The sequence below is a fragment of the Mesoplodon densirostris genome, chromosome 3, assembly GCF_025265405.1.
Source record: "Mesoplodon densirostris isolate mMesDen1 chromosome 3, mMesDen1 primary haplotype, whole genome shotgun sequence".
In the NCBI taxonomy this organism is placed as follows: domain Eukaryota; kingdom Metazoa; phylum Chordata; class Mammalia; order Artiodactyla; family Ziphiidae; genus Mesoplodon; species Mesoplodon densirostris.
The window spans coordinates 119271011-119288396 of record NC_082663.1 but is presented as its reverse complement, the minus strand read 5'-3'; the positions used below and the strand labels follow the sequence as shown (position 1 = coordinate 119288396).

General features: G+C 55.3%; 1 protein-coding gene across 1 annotated transcript in view; it reads right to left on the bottom strand.

Moving 5' to 3' along the window:
• Window positions 1-17025, bottom strand: part of PSD2 (pleckstrin and Sec7 domain containing 2) — a 55628-nt gene extending 38603 nt beyond the window's left edge. Inside the window, exons 1-2 of the mRNA XM_060092002.1 lie at window positions 16782-17025; window positions 10240-10378 (exon numbers count right to left, since the gene is read on the bottom strand). The gene's annotated coding sequence lies outside the window, so the exon portion shown is untranslated. The remainder of the gene's footprint in view (window positions 1-10239; window positions 10379-16781) is intronic.
• Between the last annotated feature and the right edge of the window lie 361 nt (window positions 17026-17386).

The following is a 17386-nucleotide window of genomic DNA, read 5'->3' as shown; positions in this document are numbered from 1 at the left end:
CTCTAGGGGCGTGGGCTTCAGTAGTTGTGGCACGCAGGCTCAGTAGTTGTAGCATGCGAGTTCTAGAGCGCAGGCTCAGTAGTTGTGGCGCACGGGCTTAGCTGCTCCGCGGCATGTGGGATCTTCCTGTGTCCCCTGCATTGGCAGGCGGATTCTTAACCACTGCACCACCAGGGAAGCCCTCCCTAGATCTTTAAATGACTGCCTCTTCTGTCACTCAGGGCTCATCTCCAGCGCTGCCTCCTCAGAGAGGCCCTCTCTGACTACACAGCACTCTTTTACACTCCTTCACGTAGCAACATATCTGCTAAGCATCGTTTAGCTGAACTGAAACTCCCTTTTCTATCTGTTTCCTTATTTTCTGCCCATCTCGCTCACCAGGTGGTAAGTTCAGTGAGGGTGGGACTATGTCATGTTCACTGCTGTCTCTCCCAGAGCCTAGCACAGTGCCTGGCAAACAGTGGACACTTTTTAAATATTTAGTGAATGATAACCTAGAGATTACCATCATCCCCATTGTAGGCAGAGGCTGAGAGAGGCTGAGGACCATGCTCAGGGTCACGAAGGTGGAAAGTGACAAGGCTGGCTTCTGCGTGGAACGACACGGGACTGTCATAGGGATAACCTCGTAAAGCGCCTTCCACGCTGGGATGCAAGCCAGGGACTGTGGGAAGCCCAAGGAAAGGGCTGGAGGGCCCAACATGTTCTATAAGACAGAGGGCAGATGCACGGGTGCAGGCGCCTGCGTGCACGTCTGTGAGCAAGCATACGGTACAGGCATTTGTGGGCACACACACACACATCCCACATATATTCAGACCCATAAACACACATGAAGGGAGCTGGACAGCTACTCATGAGGTAGGCTCCTGAGGGGGTGAGGAGCCTACAGGCCTAGGGGCAAGGTCCGGGGCAGCTAGACCTACATCACTGGGCAGCTGGGTGATTGGTTGAAACCATTCTGCTCTGGGAGCAGCCGGGGCAGGGGAGGGACAACCCAGTGCTTCAGGCTAGGGCAGGTGGTGGGGAAGACAGGCACCCACACTGACCACAGCCACAACCATGGCATCAGGCAGCTGTGTGGGTTTGAGAGGAGATGGGGGAGTACAGGCCAACCTGGCAGAAAAGGGGGCCCAGGAGGCAGAGCTGGGATAGGGGACCCATGGCACTAAGCACTACCCAGCACAGGCAAAATCTAAGAGCCTGTGGGATGTCCAGGAGTGCCTACAGCCCAGGCAGGGTATGTAGAGGGGACAGGGAGCAGAGAAAATCATTCTGGAATGTCAGTGTACAGGCAAAACTGAGACTTCAGCTGTCCCAGGCAGCAGGGCTGGGAGCCAGGCACTCAGGTGTTGCCTCCAATGTGCTAGGGGAGCTTGGGCAAATGAAACCCTTCTCTGGCCTCATTCCCTGTGTACGTCAGAGATTCCTAACCATTTCTAAGCCTTAGACATCTTTGAGCATCTGATGGAACTCTGGATCTTGCTCCAGACAGACTCACACAGGTACACAATATTCTGAGTATTTTTTGAGAGGCTCATGGACCCCTACAGCCCATCCATAGGAACTGGGCATGAACCCCAACCTGGACAATCCCCAAGGACTTTCCACCTCTGACATTGTACACTCAAGAGTTCCGTGAACGTTACTTGGAAAAAAAAAAAAAAAAAAAGCTGGAAACCTTTCATTCTCAGACCTATTTTCTGCCCCCTGGGAACCTACCCTGAACACCCCCATTGGTTCCACTGCCCTTTCTCAAAACTTCTACTACACTAATTGACTCCCTAGCTCACCCAGATTTTAGCACATGGGCTGGGATCTTCACACACACACGAACACACAACTGTACCCACGTGGACAGTTAAATTAGACGATCAGCGAAAAGGGCTGGTGTGTTGTAAGTGCTCAGAACAGACCTTGGCCAGCTGTGCCCCACACCTTCATGGGGCCCAGGTTGGCCCAGACCTGTCCACTCCAGGCCTCCACAAGAACCTGCTGAGCCACTGACAGCGCGAGCAACAGGGAGGTGACAGGAAGACCTCTCAGCGGGGCCCCTGGATCACACAGCTCACCATGCCCCCCCACAATCTCTGCCAGCCACCGAGTCTGGAGGTCAGGACCTTCCTGTCATCCCAGAGCTGTGAGCACACTCCGAGGCACAGATCAGCCTGGGCGTGTACCTCCTCCATGTCCCACCTGCCCGGGGCAGGGAGATGCCCTGGATAAAATGCAGGGATGTCTACCCAGGAGCCTTGGGAACTGCCCTGCCTCCATTCCCCACAGTGACCCTAATCCTTCTACCTACTTGGTCTTCTCAGCTTGGACCACCTAGTGCCTCAGATGGGACAGTCCAGGACAGTGGGTCAGCGCCCTGTGCAGTCAGAAAGACCTGGCTTCAAATCCCACAAGCTGTGTCACCTCAGGAAAGTTGCGTACCTCTCTGAGCCTCAGCACCCTCCTCAGCAAAATGGGGATGGTGGTGCTAACAGCATCTGCCCCACAGGGCTTCAGGGAGGACAAAGGAGATGGCTTGGCTGCAATGCTCAGCTCAGAGTCAGGCACAAGTGCTCAGGGAAGGGTGCTTTTCCAGAACCATCTCTCAGGTCTGCAGGGGAGGGAGCTGGCTGCCCACATTGGGGGCGGAATACACAGTAGAGCAGCACAGGACACCCAGTGGGTCCCAGCAGACATTTGCCCTGGGCAGCCTGTCAGAGCAGGTTCTGAGGCACCGGCTTCAGAAGCCCAGCCTGAGGGTGGAGGCAGGAGAAAGGCTCCTGTGGGGACCAGGAGGGTGGGCCAGAGAGGGTGCCCCACCCTTTCCTGAGGCAGGTGAGGACCCTACAGTCCTGGCCCCACTAACACTCCTGCCCCAGACCAGGCTCCCTCCTAGCTTTCCATCTCAAGGCACAAGAGCCACACCAGGTGCAGGGCAAGGGCCAGGGGTCTGGACCTCCCTTAAAAGGCTCCCATTCCCTTCAGGTGATGTTAATCTGGGACTAACTGGGAGCCCAGCACCAACCTGCTTTCTTCCTCTCAGCCTGGCCTTGGGTTGTGGGCGTCTGGAAGGCCTCCTTTCTCATGGTCAGGCAGGCAGAGATTCCTGGGATTGGGTGTACATTTGCATCTTATCTGCATGTGCCCCGCAGCCTGCTGGGACTTTCAGGGGCCCCTGGGCCCAGCTCTGCAAAGGTCATTCTTTTACATCTCCCATCTTACTTCACTCCCCGCCCCACAGCCACTTGGCACCTTCATTTGCTTAGCATTTGCATACATCTGCATGCTGGTTTGGAGAGCCCTCAACACTGATGAAATTCACAGTGTCTGCTGTCAAACCCCAAATCATGTTTATAGCTGGTGACTCTACCCCCAGTCAACTTCCCTGCAGGGTGAGCCCTCAGTTGTTTGGGACCACTAAGGACTAGGCTGTTCTGGTTAAGCTGGCTGCTGCCTGTCTTCCTGGAACTTCAGCTGGCACCTGGGAATCACTCTGCTTCTTGGGCCACATTTGAGCCATGAGCCTGCAGATTGAAAGCTTAACCCCGAAAGCTACAATGAACTGACCAAGGGCAAGTCCTGCCTTGGCTAAAAAGCCTGGGGAGGGGCAGACTCCAGGGGCTCAAACTCTGAGCAGCCTCCCCCCAGTCTGGTTCAACAGCCAGGAGAGATGAACCAAGAAACTTCATCCTCCCTGCTCCCTGCCCAATTTTCATTTACTCCATACTCTCTAGATCCTCACATTCTCTGTCCACCCTGCCTCCTCCTCTCTGCCTCCTGCCCTGAGACCTTCCTCCCCACCCTCTCCCCACCCTCTTGATTACGTCACTCCACGTAACCCCTCCCTTGCTGAGTCCCCTCTTCTCCTCCCTCCCTCCTCTTACCCTGTCCTCTCCTGTCTGTTTTAGGGTTTCAGCACAGGGTCTGACAAAGGTTGTGGTCTCCTTGGGCCCGGTTGAAAGTGAGCAGCATGTGGTGCAAAGTGAGCAGGTGTGAAAGGGTCTGTACTGGGCCATTCCACCATCACCTCCTTGTCCCCATCTTTGAAACTGGCCCTCCTGTTCAGCCATAGCCCACTGATGGGAGATCTGGGGGCTGGTAAAAGTCTCACCCCTTCATGGACTGTCCATGGGATAGGAGAGAAAGAGAGGAGTCAGGAATGACGCCAGTATTTCGACCCTGAGCACCTGAAAGGATGGAGTTGCAATTCCTGAGATGGGGAAGACCAGGTGAAGCAAGTTTGGGAGAGAAGATCAGGAAGAAAGGAGCTCAGCTTTGGACAAGTTGGGTTTGAGGTATCCAGTAGACATGGCATTCAAGATGCTGAGTGGGCTTTTGGAGCTCAGGAGAGAAGTCAAAATTTGGGATATAAATTTGGAAGCTGGCAGCATATAGGTGGTGCGTAAAGCCATAGGACTGATAAGATCGGCTCAGGAGTGAATGCAGGTGAGGAAGAGCAGCCATACAAGGGCTGAGTCCTGAGCACTCCAATATTGTGAGCTGTGGGTCGGGGAAAAGGAGACTGAGAAGGAGTACCCACCAGGTCAGAGGAAAACAGGACAATGGATGTCCCGGAGATCAAGGAATGTATTTCAAGGAAGAGGGAGAGACTGAAGGTGCCAAATGAGGCAGATGAGGACTGAGAATGGCTATTGGGTGTAGCAACATGGAGGTCATTGGTGACCTTGAGAAGAGCAGTCAGTGGACAACCCTTCTGGGGAGGTTTGCTGTAAAGAGGAGCACAGAGATGCAGTGGTAGCTGGTTGGAGAAAATGAGAGAGCCATCTTTTAAGACAGGAGAAACAATAACAAGATATCTGCTGAAAGGGACTTCCCTGGTGGCGCAGTGGTTAAGAACCCGCCTGCCAATGCAGGGGACACGGGTTCGATCCCTAGTCTGGGAAGATCCCACATGCCTTGGAGCCACTAAGCCCGTGCGCCACAACTACTGAGCCTGCATTCTAGAGCCCATGAGCCACAACTACTGAGCCTGCATTCTAGAGCCCATGAGCCACAACTACTGAGTCCGCACTCTAGAGCCCATGAGCCACAACTACTGAGTCCGCACACCACGACTACTGAAGCCTGCGCACCTAGAGCCCATGCTCTGCAACAAGAGAAGCCACCACCATGAGAAGCCCACGCACTGCAACGAAGAGTAGCCGCCAATCACTGCAACTAGAGAAAGCCCACACACAGCAAGGAAGATCCCACACAGCCAAAAATAAAATAAATAAATAAATTTATTGCAAAAAAAAAAAGATACCTGCTGATGGAATGATCCACTGCGGGGGAGCCTATAATGCAGGAGGGGGCATTTGCTGGAACAGTGTGCCCTCCACCACCCGCATTATAGGTTCCCCCTCTACTGCACAAGGGGACAGGATCTATTTGCACAAGTCGAGGGCTGGCCTAAACCAGGAGCAGGGACACTTCATCCACAGCAACTGGGAAAGGCAGAGCAGTGGGTACAGATGCTAGTGGATGGGTGAACGCAGCACTGGGAGTCTGAGGAAGTTCTAACTGCTTCTGTTTTCTCAAAGAAGTAGGAAGCAATGTCGCCAGCTTTGAGGGAGGATTGCAGATGAGGGGCTAGAGTTGAAGGCAGAACAGAAAGAGTGAAATAGTCATCAGGTAGGGGGAGAGGGGATGGACTTAGGACCCACGTGGGACTGCGGGACAGCACTAAGGACACACCCGAAGTTCATGGTTTTGAACTAAATGTGAGACCAGTCAGGGCAGTGGATTTTCTCAGCCCCATTCAGCTGCACAGAGGGAGCAGACCAGGCACTGCATTTAACCAGGGTTGGGGTTTTGCCAAGCAAGTATGAAGAAGTGAAATGAGGTAAGGGAGTTGGGGGTCTTCAAAGGAGAGATTATCCTGACTCTTATAGTGGCAGCTGCCTCTGAGCCGGCCTCTGCCCCCACTCAAAGTCCCTCTGCTGCTGGTACCTGAAAGCCCACCATCCACTCCCTGCTGTGGGTTGTGTGTGGCCTTCCCTCTGCCCTCATCCCACCAAGACCTGGGGAAGTGAACTTCCCATACGCTGTTGCTTTGACCTGGAAAGTACCTCAGACCTCACACACTCAAAACCAGCATTCTCCACATCCTCCCCAAGCCACTGCATGACAGCTCTCCCCACCCAGTCAGATACCAGTGCTCATCATTCCTCCTCCTCATCTCTCCTTACTCCATTCCTTCTCTCCACTCCCCACCTGCCATACCCCAGTCCCAGCAGGGCCACCACACCAACTCCATTACCCCTGTGCACTCCCTCCGTGCGCTGTACGCAGCAGCCTAGAATCCAGTGCACCAGCGTCTTGTGCTGGACCATGTCACGGCCTCCTGACCATCCCTTTCACCCCGTTCGCCCCACCAGTCCACGCCATCCTCCTCAGAGCGCCCTTCCCAGCACTCACATCTGCCTCATCGCTCCCCTCTTTAAAATCCTTCAGTAGCTCCCCGTGCCCTTGGGGAAAGGGCCAGCTGTCAGCCCACATTCTAGGCCAGCTGTGGTCCAGGCCCCACCCCCTTTCTTCCTGTCTTGCCCCCCACTCCCTCTCCTCCCCCGCCGTGCCCCTCACTGCTTTCTCAGGGCTTCTTCCCCACACTGACAGCACCTGCCCTGAGTTGTGGCTCATCCCATCCACACCCCTGAGGCTGTGAACTCCTTAAAGGCACCATCAGCGTCTGCTTAATCACCCTTCTCTGACGTATATTCTGAAGGGGGGGTTCAGTCAGTTTTGCTGACCTGGAGTGCGGGTGACCAGGTGGATGAAGCTTCTGGAGGTAGGGAAGAGGGAGGAACAGGATTGAAACAAAGGGACTCCTTAGCCAAGTGACCTAACTTAGCACCACCTATTACAGCACAGGCTAATGACATGCACCTGCTGATGGACACGACATCACCTATGGGATATTCCTGCCCAAAATATTTAACCTGACTCCACTCATGAGAAAGCAATAAGACAAACCCAGAATGTGGGGCATTCGACAGGAACACTGACCGGGGCTCTTTAAAACTGACAATGTCATAAGAGACTTCAAAAAAAAAAAAAAGCAGAGAATTGTTCTAGATTAAAGGAGACTAAAGAGACATAACTAAATGCAATGTACGATCCTTGATCAAAAAAAATGTTTTTAAGCTATAAAGAACATTACAGGGACAACTAGAGAGATTTGAATATGGATTACATGAGATTAGATGGCATCATTAAATTTCTTGGGTATGATTAACAGTACAGTTATTATGTAGAAAAATGTCCTTGTCTCAGGAAATTCATGCTGAAGTATTTAGAGCTGAAGTGCTATGATGTCTGCAACTTACTTTCAGAAGTTTCAGAGAGAGAGAGAAAAACAAATGTGGGCAAAATGTCAACAATTGGCAAATCTAGGTCTCTAGGTGAAGGGTATATAGGTGGGTGTTCATTGTTCGATCAGATGTGACAAGACAAAAAGTTAGGGGGGAGGGAAGGGAGTGGAGGGAGACACTCTAAAGAGGGGAGCTCAGGGCCCCTGATGGCGCAAGAGTCAGGAGAGGGCAGTCCTTACTGCAGCAGACGGCACGCTGGGCTATGGGCCTGGCCTGGACACCGGATTCCTCCTGGGCCAAGCAGACACAGCCCTGGAGCGGCTCACCACCTAAACAGGGTCAGGCTTACCTACGAGCAAACCAACTTAGGAGGACAGGGCCCTGCAGGAAGCAGCCAGGTCCCAGGGAGACCAGCAGGGCAGCCCTCAGCCGGGACAGGACTGGCAGGAACAGGGGCCCTAACCCACCTCTGCCTGAACCGTAGAAAGGAGCTGGGTCTGGCCCAGGCCCACCCCCCTACCAAACACCCCTCAAGGGGTGACAGCCTGAGTGTATCCTCCCGTGTGAGGAGCCAGGCTAAATATGGAGCCCCAGACATAAGATGCCTCTCAAAACAGATTTTCCTGGAAAAGACCATCTGGCAAAGAATGTCTAGAGCATCATCTGTCGCGAGAGGCAGTGTTGTTCTCCTCCAGGCCAACGTCCGGAACGGGAATGTCTCGATCCCAGCTCTCTAGAAGATCCCAGCTTAGTGCCTCAGTTTTCCCCAAGTTCGCTCTCTTGCTCCAGATGAAAAGGTGCTCAGTCCCACCTCCCTCCTAACTTGCACCTCCAAGGAAGAAGAGAATGAGATTGGGGACAGAAGTCCAAGCTTCAAGTAGTTCTGCCCATGTGCAAATCCTGATTCTGCCACTTACTAACCAGGTGACTTTGAACAAGCAACTTTTCCCTAAACCTCAGTATCCACAAAATGGAAATAATGGGCATACCTCCCTCTAAAGGCTGGTCTGTGTAGGAGAGTACTTAGCACAGTGGCAGTGCACGATTCTGGAAGCTGGGCGAAACAATGTGCCCCCACCCTTCTCTCAGTCCTGTCAAGAGCAGCAAGTCCTTTCCAGGTAACTTTGCTCCCCTGCATTAGGAAACACTGCAGGTCAGGTCGGCTGGGGGAGTGCACACCCATAGCTGTCAGAGCAGCAGCAGGAGGGAAGCCTCTCAGGCTGGTACAGGGCACTCCTGGGACTACAGGGTGCAAGTCACCTAAGCATTGAGGTTTCAGCCCCTGCAAAAGGCACCAGCAGGGGAGGCCTTCAAAGGGCATTCCAGTCAACCTTCTACCTTTAGTTGGGCCACCACCACCCACCTACTCATCCCAATGTGTGGGAATCCTCTGGTTCAGGCCACAACCTAGGGACCTGCCATGTTTCCACCAGGACCAAACTTTGCAGTAGCCTCATTCAAAAGCCACTAAAAAAAAAAAAAAAAAAAAAAAAGCCACTGACTCTTACCATATACTGGGGAAAAGGGGCTCTTGAGAGGGAAGGTGGGTATGATGTAAGAGAGGTTAGGTGGGTATGATGTAAGAGAGGTTAGGTGGGTATGATGTAAGAGAGGGAAGGTGGGTAAGGGAGGGCAGCTGGCCCATTTTGCTGATTCAGAGATCACAGGTCATAGAACTTGCAGCATCCCTGGGAGGTAGGGTTCCTATCCTCCCAAGGAAGGAGTGGAAAAATGACTATCTGCCGGGGCCAGAGGTTGGACTTGGAGATGGTCCCCATGCCCCTTCCCCACTCTCCCTCGAGCTGCCTGAGTATCCCCCATTAAGCAGCTTTTGTTTCCAGGGTCTGGAAGAAGGAGCTGGAGAACCCAGGAAAGTCCAAATGCCTCTCCCCAAACCCAGGCTGCCCATCTGTCCTGGCCAAACCCTGAGCCCTCTCCCTGCTCCCCATTCACCCACCTATCAAGTTCAGCCTGGCTTATCCTGAGCCTTCCAGGAATTCTCAGACCCACTTCCATTGTGGCTGGTGCCCCCAGTTCTCTCCCAGGGCACCCCCAGATGGCCCTAAGGTTAAGGGATGGGCTGAGGCAGTGGCCCCCTAGGCCTGTGCAGAGACAATGCCCCCAGTTCTGACTCAGGGAGTCCCCAGGTCCTCCAGGGACAGCAAGAGTTGGAATACCTCCTCCTAGGAGGGGGGCCAGCTAAGCAAGTGGTCCCCACATCTGGACTCCCTGCCCCACCCCAGCCCTAGCAGTGACTATAAGGACCCCTCCCTCCCTGCGGCTGCCACAGCCATTATGTGCCTCCTGGCCTTGCCTGATGCCTGCCACGCCCCCATGCAAGCCCTGCTCCAGCGGCAGAGCTCAGAGCCGCTGAGGCCTGGCCGCTAAGCCAGGCTGTCAAAGTTGGGAAACTGGAAACAGAAATAAATCTTCAAAGCTGCTCCATGGTAAAGGTGGTGGCCAACAGGCCTGGCACCCAACACCCCAGGTCCCTGGCCACCAAGCTCCCACTGGCACCCCATCAACGTACACATATACACTCAGATTAGACAAACGGCGGGGGGTGGGGTGGGGGGGGAGATCAGGAGACAACTGGGCTGCCGGCCCTAACCCTCCCTGCAGGCTGGCCTGGGGCTCTCTAGCGGTGCCCTCTCTCTCTGGCCCAGACTCTGCCATCCCGGGCTTCCTCTTTCGGCCCCATCTCCATGACAACCGTATCCTTCAGATGCTCCAGCCGCCACGGAATTGATCTCGAAATGTAGCTTTGTTAGCAGACCCAGGCGGGCACGGAGGGCGGAGGGCGGCGCCGCCACCCAGCACGCTCCCCGCAACCCCAGCAACCCCTCCCGGCCCCCAGCCCAGCTTCGGGAGGGGCGGGGTCCCGGAGCACGCTGACCCGGGGGACAAGGTGTTCCCGCACGGCCCGACTCACCGCTCCGGCTCCCAGTCGCTGGGTCCAGCCTCTCACGGTGGGGCCATGAGGAGGCCACCGCTGGACTGACCGTCCCACTCCGCCACCGCCTGTCAGGGCTCCCGCGCTCGCTGCTATCCCTTCAGGTGTCGGAGCGCGTCTGTGGAGAAGCAGAGCAGAGGTGGGGGGGACGCACGGCAGGAGGGAGGGAAGGAAGTAGAGAAGGAGGGAGGGAGGAGCGGGAAGGGCGGGGAAGGGCGGGGGGACTGCGGGCGGGGGGCGGGGGGAATAGAGCCGGGAGGCGACAGCGGCCACGCAGGCCACCCGCCCTCCTGCCCACCTTCCCCAGCTCTGCACTGAGGGCCGGATCGCGCGCCCGGGCCCGGCTGAGAAGGGCGGCCAGCCCTGTCCCGCACCAGCCCGCGCCGGCCCTTTAAGAAAGTGGGGGAGGGGAGGGCTGCGAGGTTCCGCCCCCGCTCCTAGCCCAGCCGAGCTCCAGCTGTCCTCTAACCCCGGGCCAGCCGGCCGGACCCAACACCGCCCCCTCGGCGGGACCTTGGGGCCCCAGACCCTGAGCCCTCAGGAACCACCCTCCTCGAGGTGAAGGAGGGAGCGGGTCCTTGCCCTCCTCCCCTGGTCTTACTCCTTGCCCTCCACACCCCCGCCAGCGCGCACACCCCCCCCACACACACACACCACACACACCGCCACACACACACACACACACACACCACACACACCACACCACACACACACCACACACACCGCCACACACACACTCCACACACACACACACACACCCCGCCCAGGGGAGACCCAGCCGACTGAGAGGAGTGAGGCGTGCTGGGATCAGGGATCACGGTGGATGATCCCAGAGAGAGGGAGGCTGAGCCCAACCTACTTACCTACCTACTGAGACAGACAGAGGGACAGACAGACCTGGGGTATGGGGTGAGAAGAGGGGCTTGGGACAGAGCTGGAAGTGCAGTAAGGAGGGGTGCAGGAGAGAGGGACAAAGGGGAGAGACCCTGAGGGAGGGGAAGGGGGAAATACAGAGTCGCAGTACCAGGTCAGGAGCCCAGTACTCTGGGCTGTGGAAACTCTCTCCCAAGGAACCTGCCCCACAGACCCTGCTAGTCACCACCTGCAGCCCTCCCCCCACCCCAGGACCCTAGCTCTGAAGAGAAGGTTGACAGTATTGTACCTGGGCTAAACACTAAAAAGAACATCCTGGCTGTGAGGCTCCTACAGGGCAAGATTCCACCCCTCAGAGAGGTAATAAAGGGCCCCCACCCACAGGGATCTAGGGAGACCGGGAGCTGTGGGGAAGCAGGGCAGGTGAGCAGGCCCCATGCCATGGACAAGGGAGATCAGGTCAGGGTCAGGCCCTACCACAGGAAGCCACTTTCCACCTTTCTCCTTCCACTCCAGCCCCCAAGCGCTGTTCACTTCACCCAGCTCCTTCCCACCTCCACACTTTTGCAAGTATTCCACCCTCTGCCCTGTTGGGCCTTGATCCTGCTGTGCTCAATGAACTCCTACCCAATCCTCAAATCCCTGCTTAAATGCCTCTTCCTCCATGAAGCTTTCTGCATCCTTCCTCCCACTCATACACACACATACAGTTAGGGATCCTCTTCTTAGGGAGGAGAGGATGACAGAAGAGAGGATTTGCTGACCTATGAGGGGTGCCTAAGCTGTGCAGAGTGGCAGTAATTGGAGGTACAGGGTCTGAGCTGTGATCAGTCTCCTCCCTCTTCAAGCTGGGCTACAGCTGGAGCTGGGGTTTCATCAACCTCAGTGACATTTCTGCTATTAACTGTGCATCTACCGGGTGCCCGAGTCCACACTAAATGCTTTCTATGTGTTATATTTAACCCTCAAAACAATCCTACCACCTGTTTTACAGATGAGAAAACAAACTCCAAAAGCATAAGCCAGGAGGTCTGATCCTGTAGACACAGCTGAGCAGTTCAGAGGGCACTCTGGCCACAGCCCTTCATGGCCCATCAGACCCTAGGACATTCCCAGGGAGCCACTCTACTGCAGGGGCTCAGGGTCTTCTCGAAGGACACAGAGGGATCATGGCTTCCCTGCTGTCCTGCCCTCTATCTTCTGCCCTCTGCTACCTGCAGGCAGAGCTGGGCAGCAGTTGGCAACCAGCAAGGGCGGTGGGAGGAAGTGGTGGTGACAGGGCTTTGCTCCTTATCCTCAGGACCCATGACCTCAAGTCACAGCTGGACCACATTTCTGAGCTTTCACTTCCTCATCTACCCAATGAGGATGGTCACAGCCCCTCTTATGGGGCAGGGATGAAAGGAGTTAATGTGCTCGGTGCCCACCTACCCAAGACCCGGTTCACAGATGCACCCGACAGGCCACGGCTCTTCCGATTGTAATGAGTGACTTACTCATGGAGTGGATTATTTAACCTCTGTCCACCTAGGTGGACTATGAGCCCCCTGAAGACAAGGTCTGCCTTATTCACAATGTATCCTCAGCACCTAATACACGGTATGGCTTAATAACTGTATGTGAAAAGAAAAAACGGAAGGAGGGAGGGTCCAGCTGTCTCTCCATTTAACTGGGCCAGACTGGTACGCAGAACCTAGTCCCCGGGCTGGATCTGCTCCCCAACCTTCAAAACTCTGGAGCCTGCTTCAGTGGGCATGAGCTGGCCAGCGCCAGGAGACAGGAGTTCTAGTGCGGCCACTGCTGCTTCCTGGCTGTGTGGCCGTGGGCAGCTATATCCCCTCCCTGAGCCTCATTTTCCCATGTCAAAGTGGAACTAGCTCAAGGGGCTCAAAGGTCTGTCACAAGGCCACAGATGGGCTCTGTGTGAGAGAGCACTTTGGGTGCCATGCGCATGGGAGAGAGGGTTATTGTTATTAGTCCTTGTAGCTACTTTTACCTCGAAAGAAAACAAGGTCAGCATCCCCCCAACCAGCAACCAAAATGCTCTGTATTCCCCAGCATTCCTCCAGGGAAAGAAGAATCAGCAGCTTCTCCCATTCCTCCTGAGGGTGAGTCTCAGGAAGTCAGATGCTAGAGGCTACACAGGGCAGGAGACACAGTTCCCAGCCCACCACAGCCTCTGCCATGCTGAGGCCTCTACCTGATGTCCAGCCTCCTCAGGCCCAGGCAGGGCCTCCTGCTCTTACTCAGCCTGAACAGGTTGGGGCATCCAGGGAGGAGAAGAGGCCAGGACCTGAGACCTGCCAACTGGGGGAGGCATTTGGGTCCAGCCCTGGCTCAGGGAACACTTGAGACACCCAATTCTCGCATCTGCCAGCTGGGAGGCAGGTCTGGGGAGGAGAGGCTGGGAAGGGACTCCCCAGGCAATCCCAGGGCACTCAGTAAGCACCTACTGTATGCCCAGCCATGCTCCAACCACCGCGCCACCAGGGAAGCCCTCCCACCCCTCTTGAACACACTCCAATCCAACTGTCATCTTCTCATCCGCACTCATTCCACTGACAACACTCATCAAGGCCCTACCAAGGTCACCAACACAGCTGCTGAGTACAGATGTACGGGCTGGGCACTGCACAAGTCCCCCAGCATGCTTAGGGGTAGAGTGGGAGCTGAAATCCAGCATGCTGTCCCCTCACCATGCTGTGTGCCTGGTACAGGCTACATTTGGCTGAGAGAGGGACACCTTTTCCTTTACACTGAGGTGTCTCGCTTTTGTGTGCCTGCACAGCCGGGTCTACCTGGAGGGGCCACCTCTTTCCAGTATCTGTACGAAGGGACTAGATAGTGGTCCTTAGTGGCCACTATGATGCCAAATCCAAAAGTCAATTCTCAGACCTCATCTTATCAGCAGCATTTGACATAGTTGATCACCCCCTCCTCCCAGAAATATGCTCTCCTCTTGTCTTCCAGGACCCATACTGCCCTGGTTTTCCTCCATCCTGGCTTTGCCTTCTCATTTTCCTTTGCTGGTTCCTCCTCCCCTCCCTACCTCCAAATGCTGATGTGCCCCAGGGCTCAGTCCTGTCTTTTCCCCCTTGCTCTCCCATTCTGAACCCACCTTGGCTTCAAACCCTGATGATTCTCAACGCATGACTCTCCCGCCTCAACCTTTTCCCCCTGAGGTCAGACCCTCACACCCAACCACTGGTCTGAAGGGTCCACTAGGATCTCCAAAGGGCAGCTCCAACTTATCCCAACCAAAGCTTCCTCATTGCAGTACTTGTCACCACCATCCTTCCATCAGCTCAGGCAGAAAACCTGGGAGTTATCCTTGCCTCTCCTTCTCTCACCCCCACATCCAATCCCACAACAAATCCTATGGGATTTACTTTCAAAGCATGTCTCAAATTGGCCACTTCTCATCAGCTCCACTGCCACCACCTGCCTCAAGCCGCCATCCTCTCTCACCAGGGTTATTACTGGAGCCTCCTAACTGGTCCCTCTGCTTCCACACAGCCCCAGTACCAACAATCCCAACACTGCAGCCGAAGGGATCCTGTTCACTGTAAGTCAGATCATGTGATTCCTCTGTTCAAAATCCTCAAATGGCTCCCTTGTCACTAAGACTCAAGCCAAGTCTTACAATGGCTACAAGGTCCTACTGTGATCTGGCCCCAGTCACCTCTCTAATCTCACACCTCTCCAGCCACACTGGCCTCCTCTCAGTTCCTCTAACACACCAGGTACACTCCCCACCTCAGGGCCTTTGCACTTGCTATTCCCTGTGCCTGAAACACTCCTTCCCCAGGTAGCTGCATGACTCACTCCTTATCCCCTTCAGCTCTCTGCTCAAATGTCACCTTCTCTGACCACCGTACCTAAAATACTACCCCCTCCCTCACCCACGTCTTCCCTTCACCTGCTTTCTTTTCCTCCATAACACATATTTGTATACTACATGTTTACTCGCTTATTCCGGTTATTGTCTGTCTCCCTCCCACCACTACCATCACTGGGCCATAAGCTCCAGGAGGGCAGGAAATTTGTTCCGTCACTTCTGTAGCAATGCCATCATCTTCCCCCATCACGGCACATACCACACTGTGCCATTACTCTCTGGACTGGATGGTCCCAGAGGGCAAGGGCCCGAGGCAGGGAAGCTGTGCAGTGAGGAGCAGGTGGAGAGTCAGAGTGGCCAGAGGTGGAATCCTGGGAACCTCAAGGTCTTGTCTTTACATCCCCAACATTACCTGCAACTCCTGTGTTAACTGGGAGGAAGTGTAAAGTGCAAAGACCATGCTCACTGGCAGCCTGTGGCTGTGAGGACAATGATTCATTCATTAATTCAACAAACATTTACTGAGCACCTACTGTGTGCCAGTGTGCCAGGCCCTGAGGGCGGGGGAGGGGGAGCAGAGCCCAGACAAAGTCCCTCCCTCCACAGCTCACAGCCTATCAGATGATTTCCCAGGGGAAATATCTCTGTAGGTGGAGCTTCCTGGGGCAGGCAGCTTATCTACTTCACCCCACTTATCACAAGGTGAAGTCAAATTTTAGGTATGGATTTTACTAGTCTCCTGCCTACAATCTCACCCAGACTGTGAACTCCAAAAAGGGGCACGGACTGTGTATCTAGTTATTACTGGATCCTCAGCATCTAGTAAGGGCCTGGAGGGTAGCTGGAGCTAAGTATCGAATGGATGAATGAATAAATGAGTAGTAAAATAGGAGCAGGCCTCTGAAAAAGGTGAAGATCTGGGCTTGCAGCCAAGAGGAGAAGGCAGGGCACTGCCTGAACAAGGTGAGGTAGAGGGAAGGTCCCCTGGAGGGGAGCAAGCCCATGCGTAGGAGGGAAGGGGGACTGCTCAGGCTCTGAGAGCTGCCTGTCCCACACCCTCCCCCAGCAAGTGTGGCCCTGCCAGTACTGGTCCAGGGCTGGTGGACAAAGCCCCACAAGGAGTGCCAGGGACTTGCAGTGCCTAGAGCCAGCCGGCTGCGGGCCCAGGGCACAGGCAAAGCCTGGCCCAGAACTTTGAAGGCCTTTGTGGGCCGCTGGGAGCCGGTCCAGGAGAATGCCGGGAACTGGCCAGGGTGGGATGGGATGCACTCCCATGCTTCCGGAGGTCCAGCTGGCCATCCAGGCCTGGATTAATGGAGGAGGGGGTGATTAGGAAAAGGATCTCCTTCTGCCCCCCAAATCCTTACAACTTGGAGAGCTGCTAGAATTGGAGTGTCCGGTAGATCCCATCCAGGTTACTGAGGCCCAGGGGATGGGCTCAGCTAGGGCTCACAGACTTAGGGTTGAAGCTGACACTCCCCCTCACTCCACGCTTTGACCCAGGAAGCCCAGCCAGAGGGAGGAGGAGAAGTCTTTTTCAAAGCAAAGAGACATGTCGACTCCTACCCCAGGAAGCGCGGCCAAACGGGAATGTCCAGGGAGGGCGGGCGCGGGGCTTAGAAGCGGAGCCATCTGGGGCCACGAGGCTCTCTGCCTCCCTCTGCTGGCCGGACTCAGAATTCCCAGAGCGTCTAGCGTCACAGGGCCACGCACGATCCTGGGTCCTCCGTGCCGCGCAGCCCGGCTCTCTCTCTCTCTCCCACTCACCCAGAAAGGAAACGAATAGAGGTCATATGGATCGTCCCCCTACCTCAGCACCAGGCCGAGCCGCGCCCCAAGGTCCAGTCGCAGGCCGTCTGTAACCAGCCTCCGTGCTGGGATGCTCGCTCTTTCTGAAAGTCCTTTACCTGCACCAACCTAAGCATTTCCTTAACTTGGCTCAGGTTGTCTCCGAAATCCATGCTCTTCCACAATACAGACGGAAAACTGAGGTTCCACTGACTATCCTATGGTGACCCAGGCCCCGCTTCCTTGGAACTGAGGGGAGTGCAGGTACTTCTCCCCAGAGCAGCCGGGAAGACAGGACGCTAACTGGCTGAGAAGCAAGAGGCCGCCCCGCCCAACCCCTTCCGGAGTACTTCAGAAAGCAGTCAGTCCAGGAATGGGTTCTTTTGAGGTCGGGGCGCCACCTGCTGGTATCTACAAGAATTGCACCTGCACCACGAGGCACAGCCACGGGCTAGGAGAGACCGCGGGGAACATTTAGAGCAGCTGACATTTATTGACTATTTTGTTAGGAACTTCCCTGGTGGCACGGTGGTTAAGAGTTCTCCTGTCAGTGCAGGGAACATGGGTTCGAGCCCTGGTCTAGGAAGATCGCACATGCCGCGGAGCAACTAAGCCCACAAGCCACAA